The sequence below is a fragment of the Rhinoderma darwinii genome, chromosome 3 (assembly GCF_050947455.1).
Source record: "Rhinoderma darwinii isolate aRhiDar2 chromosome 3, aRhiDar2.hap1, whole genome shotgun sequence".
Classification (NCBI taxonomy): Eukaryota; Metazoa; Chordata; class Amphibia; order Anura; family Rhinodermatidae; genus Rhinoderma; species Rhinoderma darwinii.
The window spans coordinates 366,891,050-366,899,205 of record NC_134689.1 but is presented as its reverse complement, the minus strand read 5'-3'; positions in this window follow the sequence as shown (position 1 = coordinate 366,899,205).

Below are 8,156 nucleotides of genomic sequence, written 5' to 3'. Positions count from 1 at the left end.
GGGAAAAACCTTTAGGCTGGATTCACAGGAGCATGTTCGGTCCGTAAAGGACGGAGCGTTTGTCGGCCGCAAGTCCCGGACCAAACACACTGCAGGGAGCCGGGCTCCTAGCATCATAGTTATGTACGACGCTAGGAGTCCCTGCCTCTCCGTGGAACTACTGTCCCGCACTGAAAACATGCTTACAGTACGGGACAGTTGTCCCGCAGCGAGGCAGGGACTCCTAGCATCGTACATAACTATGATGCTAGGAGCCCGGCTCCCTGCAGTGTGTTCGGCCCGGGACTTGCGGCTGAAATACGTTCCGTCCTTTACGGACCGAACATGATCGTGTGAATCCAGCCTTAAAGGTATTTTCTATAAGGTTACTTTAGGTTGCTGTGCTTACTCATCTGCATGGAAACCAATTTCTACTGGTCCGGCTGACAGCAAGCGTCAGGCCGGAAACTGTGGTATTGGAGTATTGCACAAGCCATATATCACTGTCTGACTTTTGTCATATTATATATGTATATTCTGAGAAGAGCAGATGTCAGCAGCGCAAGGCTCAGTGAAGGTATAAGAAAGATACAGACTTCTAGGAATCTGACAGCTTTAAATGGAATGTAACAACAGGAAATTACATATTATTTAAATCAGATTTTTATAAGTAACATTTTTTCTTCAAAATTTAAAAAAAATAAAAAATAAAAGCTGAAATATTAGAGTGAGTGGCGGGAATTTATTAGTACTGACGTTTCTCTGTATGATAAAATCACTTCTAGATGGACGCAAATAGCCAAAGTGCATAGAGATTGGTTATATTCCACATTGGTAATGGACTAAGAATATCTGAGGGTAAAACAACACGTTTGAAAAACCTTCTGAAATTGAGATGACCCGCTCTCAGACAGAAGCAAAGCAATAATTAACAAATATGGCGGCTAATATAACAAAAAAGAGCAAGAATCAGGAAAAGGGGATTGCGGGGAAAGGCAGGATAGGCTAAAAAAAAAAAAACGGCAAAAATTAAAAGATCCAAAAAGTTTGCTTCAGCAAAAGGGGCAGCCGGTGCCACTAATCCAGTATTAACAGACTGGCCAAGTGATTTATTGATGGAAGAGGATGAGCAGAATTACACTTTGGATCACTCATCTTTACCAATACAGGATCCAGACATTGATGTGTCAGAAATTTCGGAAGCCTTTTGCAAGCTGCCAATCCCAAAGGAACTAACAAAGTCTAAAATATTAAAAGCTATATACGCTTGTCGTCAAGAAATACAAGACTGTGATTAACAGGTCAAAAACCTTTCAGAACAATCTGGTGCAACCAAGACGCATATCTTGCTACGAAGGGCGGATCTTCAAAAAATATAGGGAACGACTATCAGAGGCAGAACCCAGAGTCTCAAAAATAGAGGATTATATCCCCAAATCAACACTGATTTAAAAACAGTGATAGATGAACACAAAAAATTGCAATTCAGACTTAAGAAGATACAACTTAAGATTCCTCGGTTTTCCAGAGGGGGCAGAATGCTGTAACTGTGCCTCTTTTTTTACAGGACTGTATAAACTCTTGTACAAGATAATCTCTCTAAATTCTTTAAGAGGAACTAAACGTTTAAAAAAAATGGCACGGAATAGCTACTTAATTATTATTTTATATACTGAGTATACCAAGGCAGTCTATGAAGCCGCGCCTTAGCCAGGGCAGGTGTGGGGACTTTGTTAGGCCCCAAGCTGCCATGGCAACCCAACGGAGGCCAGCAATCGCAGGGCCCCCTCCCTCTCTTAGACCACTTAAATTCTGGGGTCGCTGTTGACCGTTCCCGCTGTGATATGGTGGGCACAGCCCCTTTGCCAGCTGAATCACCATCACATTCATATAAGTTGGGTTGTGGGAAGGGCACCCTTCCCGTGACCCTTCCCGCGTACGTTATAATGCAGGAAGGGGTAATTTATATTCCAGTTATTTATTTCAATAGGAGCTGTATAAATAGATATGCAGTGAGGTTCCCCAAGAAATGGTAGAAGGCAGACAGAATTTGTTCATTTAAAATGGGTTCTATTTGAATATAAATATATATGAATCAGAACTAGATTAGTACTTTGTATGAGAGGGCACCCTAGTGGTACTTTACCACCACTATTGATATGGGGCAATTAAGCTGAAAAGCTGTAAACTATAAGGACATTTTATGGTGATTGTACATAGCATATTACTTCTATATCAGATGTTCTTCTGGAGCTATGGCCTATTTATTGTGGGGGTGGCATTGGGGCAGACATGCATATAGAGAAATAAATCAGACAAATCATGTCGCTTAGCTTTGCACTCTGCTCTGGTATGGACCGACTGCTGTTTTCACCTCCCGCTGCTATAGCCAAGACTTCTCTCATGCTACTCCCATTTGGAATGCTCTCTTTTATTCCATAAGACTATCCATGAGTGTACACAGCTAGAACGAAGCAGCTGAAGCGTTCGTGTGAGCGCTCAGCTACTTCGTTTCTGTTCGGCTTTTTCCGGAAAGCCGATGTATTGGAGTACGGGCTCATAGGCTTTCTATTGAGTCCGTACACCGATACATATATTTCCGGAAAAAGCCGAACAGACACGAAGCAGCTGAGCGCTCACACGAACACTTCAGCTGATTCGTTCTAGCGATTGGTGGAGGTCTCCATGCTCGGACCCCCACCAATACAAACTTCTGACATGTCACTATGACATGTCAGAAGTTTGTCGAAGACAGTATATCCACGCTGACCTCGTCTGTTTCTCAGCTATGTGTCTCTCCGTTTCTTATCTGAGTCTGTTAAAAAGAACCATGTTGACCTTGGGGGTTGCAATTCTAAGGGCCTGTTCACATCAGCGTCGCTGTCCGTTGAGGGGTTCCGTCAGAGGTTTCCATCGGGGTAACCCCTCAACAGAAAGGCAAATGGAAACCATAGCTTCCGTTTGCATCACCATTGATGTCAATGGCGACAGAAACTTTGCTAATGGTTTCCGTTTGTCTCCATTGTGACAGGGTTCCGTTGTTTTTGACAATGAGATAATTTTTTTTTTTCATTTTTCCTTAACCCCTTAATGACCAGCCTATTTTAAACCTTAATGACCAAGCAATTTTTTTACGTTTTTCCATCGTCGCATTCCAAGAGCTATAACTTTTTTATTTTTGCGTCGACATAGGTGTATACGGTCTTGTTTTTTGCGGGACAAGTTGTATTTTTTAATAGCACCATTTTTAGGTACATATAATTTATTGATTAAATTTTATTAACTTTTTTTGGGGGGGAATAGAAAAAGAACTGAAATTTCACCACTCTTTTTTTGCGTCCTAAATCTACGCCGTTTACCGTGTGGTATAAATAACACAATAACTTTATGTAGCAGGTAGTTATGATTGCAACGATACCAAATTTGTATAGATTTTGTATGTTTTACTACTTTTACACAGTAAAAACACATTTTTTTCAAAATAATTTGTTCGTTTTTGTGTCTCCATATTTGAAGATCAATAACTTTTTTATTTTTCCGACGATGCAGTTGTATGAGGGCTTTTTTCTTTGCAGGACGACTTGTAGTTTTTATTGGTACCATTTTGGAGTAGATGCTACTTTTTGATCACGTTTTATCATATTTTTTTAAGGCAGGATTTACAGAAAATAGCTTTTTTTCCAATGTTTTTTATATTATTTTTTACGGTGTTCACCGTGCGGGTTAAATAATGTAATAGCTTTATAGGTGGGGTCGTTACGGACGCGGCAATATGAAATATGTGTAATTTATTTTACTTTATTTCTTTTTTTTTTTTAAAGTAAAGCATTTTACAAGGGTCAAAAACTCGGTTTATAATTTTTTTCAATTTTTTTTCAATTAACTTTATTACTTTTTTTTAAACTTTTTACTAGTCCTACTAGGGGACTTTAATATGCGATCCTCTGATCGCTTTTATAATACACTGCAATACTTTCGCTTAAAAAGGACAGGCATCTGCTAGGCCATGCCTCTGTGTTCCCGTTCCTGTTACCTGTATCCTGTGGTGCCTTGTTCCTGTGCCATAAAGTGTTGGAGTCATGTTGTGCCGTATACTACACCTTCCGTGTTACAGCGCACCTGGTGTCTGCCTGTTGCCAAGGTCCCATCCGAGCCTACCGTCGCTACTGTCTGACAGGTACCCTTATTCGAATTATAAACTTTGACTTGGTATCCTGTTGGCCAGCTGCTATTCTGCTACTGTGGTTTGGCCCAGTTGGTCTACGCACCCATCGTGACAGTACGCTCAGGCCATGGACCCTGCTGGTCAACCCAAGACCATGTCGACACCTCAAGCCATGCAAGCAGACCTGCGAGACCTTCGTTCATGACAGGACCAACTCCTCCTGGTAGTGAATTCCATTTCACAGCGGCTGGATGCGCAAGCTGCAGCCTCCTCAGCTCCTGTTCTGGCTGACCCTCCTGCTACACCTCCTGTCAGCAGCAGTGCTGATCCACGATTCTCGCTACCACTACCGCCTCGTTACAATGGAGACGCGAGTACCTGCAGGGGATTCCTCAATCAGTGCCAGATCCACTTCTCTCTACATGACAGAGTATTCCTGTCTGATGGCGCCAGGATCGCCTTCATTATTTCTCTGCTCACTAGCAAAGCCCTAGCATGGGCAAACCCTATCTGGGAACGACAAGGACCAGAGATTAGTGACTTCCAGGGATTCCTAGGGACATTTTGCACTGTTTTTGAACAGCCTGGACGAGTCTCATTGGCATCTGCCTCCCTGCTGAACCTTTCACCAGGGAGACACCTCCGTGGGCGAGTACGCTATTCAGTTTCGTACCCTGGCAGGTGTATCGTCCGTGGACGCTGACCACGAACTCCTTTCATCCAGTCAACGCCCTACTCTCCAGAGATGTCTGCACTGTTCCACAGTAACCACTAGGGTGCGCTTGCGTGCTCTGTCCAGCTTTAAGGAGCCAGAGCTCACACATGTGTGAGTTAAGTGCCAAATTAGCCCATGAACACCCTGGACTATAAGAAGGGCCCTGCCCCTTCCTGCCTTGCCTGAGCTTTGTTGTCGTTACCTTAGTTTGTCTCTGCAAATGGTCTCCTAGTGTCTTTCAGTTCCCAGTGTTTCCCGTTCCTGCTACCTGTATCCTGTATCCCGTGCTATCCTGGTCAAGTGCCATATCGAGTTGGCGTTGTGCTGTGCCATATACCACGCCTGTCCTGTTACACCACGCCTGGTGTCCGCCTGCTGCCAAAGTCCCTTCCGATCCTGCCTTGCTACTGTCCAAAGCTACCTCAGGTACACCTATATGAACTATAGACTTTGACCTGTATCCTGTTGGCCAGCTGCCATAACGTTAAGGCGGTACGGTCCAGTGGGTTCACGTACCCAACGTGACAGCAGGTGAGCTGTCCTGGAACAACGAGGCCCTGGTGGCCACATTCTGGTAGGGACTGTCATCCGAGATCAAGGACGAACTGGCCACTCATGATCTGCCATCTATCTTGGACGAACTCATTTTGGTTGCCACCCGAGTTGATATGAGGCTCCGGGAACGAACCCAGGAGATTCGTTGGGAGAGGGGACTCCCTAAGCTGGCCCCCACTTTCCAGCAGTCCCTGTTATTCTCACTAGGTGGCCCACCTGAGGAGCTTATGCAGGTGAACTGGCTTAAGTTATCCGTTTAAGAGAAACAACGCAGGCGCACTTCGAGACTTTGTCTGTATTGCGGCCTCGGATGCCATGTCGTGCGTCTGTGTCCTCAGAAGCCAAAAAACTCCAACGCCTAGGATTGGTTGGGGAGACAACCCTAGGTGATACTGCGCTGGATAGAGAACTCTCTTCTAAACTGTCTATCCCCGTGACTATAGTGTCCGGCGAGAAGAACCACCGGGTCTCTGCCTATCTGGACTCTGGGTCCGCAGCCAGTTTTATCCACAAAGACCTAGTGGATCTCATCCATTTGCCCATGACCTCCCGTGAATGGACTACCTCTGCCAGACCCGATTGTAGCTGTGACCAAACCGCTGAGGCTCCAAGTGGGAGCCCTTCATTCCGAGCTCATCTCGTTTCTTGTTCTACCCAAGCCCGTCAACCCTGTGCTGCTGGGCTTGCCCTGGCTCCGACTACATGCCCCAGTTCTGGACTGGAATTCCTGAGAGGTTCTCCAGTGGGGTCCCAAGTGCCACAACCGCTGCCTGGGGCAGATCCATCCGGCCCAGTCTCCTCCGTCCCAGTCATTGGCAGGATTGCCTTCTCATTATTCTCTGTTCTCAGATGTCTTCAGCAAGAAGGAGGCGGAGACGCTGCCTCCACACCGGGCGTATGATTGCCCTATCGAGCTGGTTCCTGATGCATCCCTTCCCCGTGGTAGGGTATACCCTCTCTCCTTGACAGAGACTGTCTATGTCGGCCTATATTAAGGAGAATTTGGAGAGGGGTTTCATATGGAAGTCCTCCTCCCCAGCTGGGACCTGGTTGTTCTTCCTCAAAAATAAGGACGGATCTCTTCGACCCTGCGTCGACTACTGGGATCTCAACCAGATCACGGTCAAAAACAGATATCCGTTGCCATTGATTTCAGAACTTTTTGACCGCATACGAGGAGCCAAGATTTTTTTTCTAAACTAGACCTGCGTGGGACTTACAACCTAATCCGGATTTGCCGGGATGACGAATGGAAGACGGCATTTAACACCCCAGACGGGCACTATGAATATCTGGTGATGCCCTTCGGCCTGTGTAACGCTCCCACGGTCTTCCAAGAATTTGTCAATGACATCTTCCGGGATGTCCTTTATGTTTGTGTTGTGGTCTATCTTGATGACATTTTAATTTTTTCCCCAGACCCGTTGACTCATCAGAAACATGTCTGTCAAGTTCTGCTTTGATTGAGGGAGAATCGCCTGTATGCCAAGCTGGAGAAGTGCATGTTTGAGAGGAATTCTCTACCGTTCCTGGGCTACATAATCTCGGACCAAGGTCTCAAGATGGATCCAGAGAAGGTAAAGCCTGTTCTGGAATGGCCACGTCCTCAAGGCTTAAGGTCCATACAGCGTTTCTTGGGATACGCCAATTTCTACTGGCAGTTCATGCCAAGTTTCTCCTCACTGACAGCTCCCATCTCTACCCTCACCAAGAAAGGCATGAACACCAAGGTGTGGACTCCAGAGGCTGAATCCGCATTTAATAGCCTAAAGAGTGCCTTCATGTCAGCCTCTACCCTCCATCATCCTGATGTATCTCGACAGTTTTAGTTGAAGGTGGACGCCTCCTCGGTTGATGCTTGCGCACTTCTGTTCCAGAGAGGTCCCAAAGACAAGTCAGTGGTATGTGGCTATTACTCTAAACTTTTCTCTTCCGCAGAGCGCAACTACTCGATTGGGGATCGGGAGTTACTGGTCATCAAGACATCTACTAGAGGGCGCAGCTCATCCCATCCTGATATTTACTGACCACAAGAACCTCATCTATCTCCAGACGGCCCAACAAGTCAACCTCCGTCAAGCCAGGTGGTCACTGTTCTTTGCCCGGTTCCAGTTTGAGCTCGACTACCGCCCGGCCGACAAGAATGTGAGGGCCGATTGTCCAGGTCGTTCGAGACAGAGGACACCATGGAGTCTCCACAAAATATTATTGATCCATCCTGCATTATCTCTGTCAACCCTCTGCAAGTTAGAGACATCCCTCCGGGGGGAGGACTTTTGTGCACCTGGCAGACAGAGGGAGAATCCTCCGCTGGGGACACAGCTCCAGACTGGCAGGTCACGCGGGTACCCATAAGACCCGAGACCTGATTCACTGTCATTTCTGGTGCCCCACACTGCCCAAAGACATCATGGACTTTGTTCGTCCTGCATGGTGTGTGCGGCCAACAAGGTTGCTCACTCCAAACCTGCTGGCCTGTTCCAGCCGCTGCCTGTGCCCGATGCTCCCTGGCAGCATATAGCAATGGACTTGCTATATGGATGCAGTACAGTCTGGGTGGTGGGGGACCGATTTTCGAAGATGGCTCATTTCGTTCCGCTGACCGGTCTACCTTCTGCTTCTTGACTGGCCAACCTCTTCATCCAACACATATCGTGTCTAATTGGGGGGTTCACTTGACCTCAAGGTTCTGGAGAGCCCTCTGTAAACTCCTCGATGTAAAGTTGGACTTTTCCTCAGCCT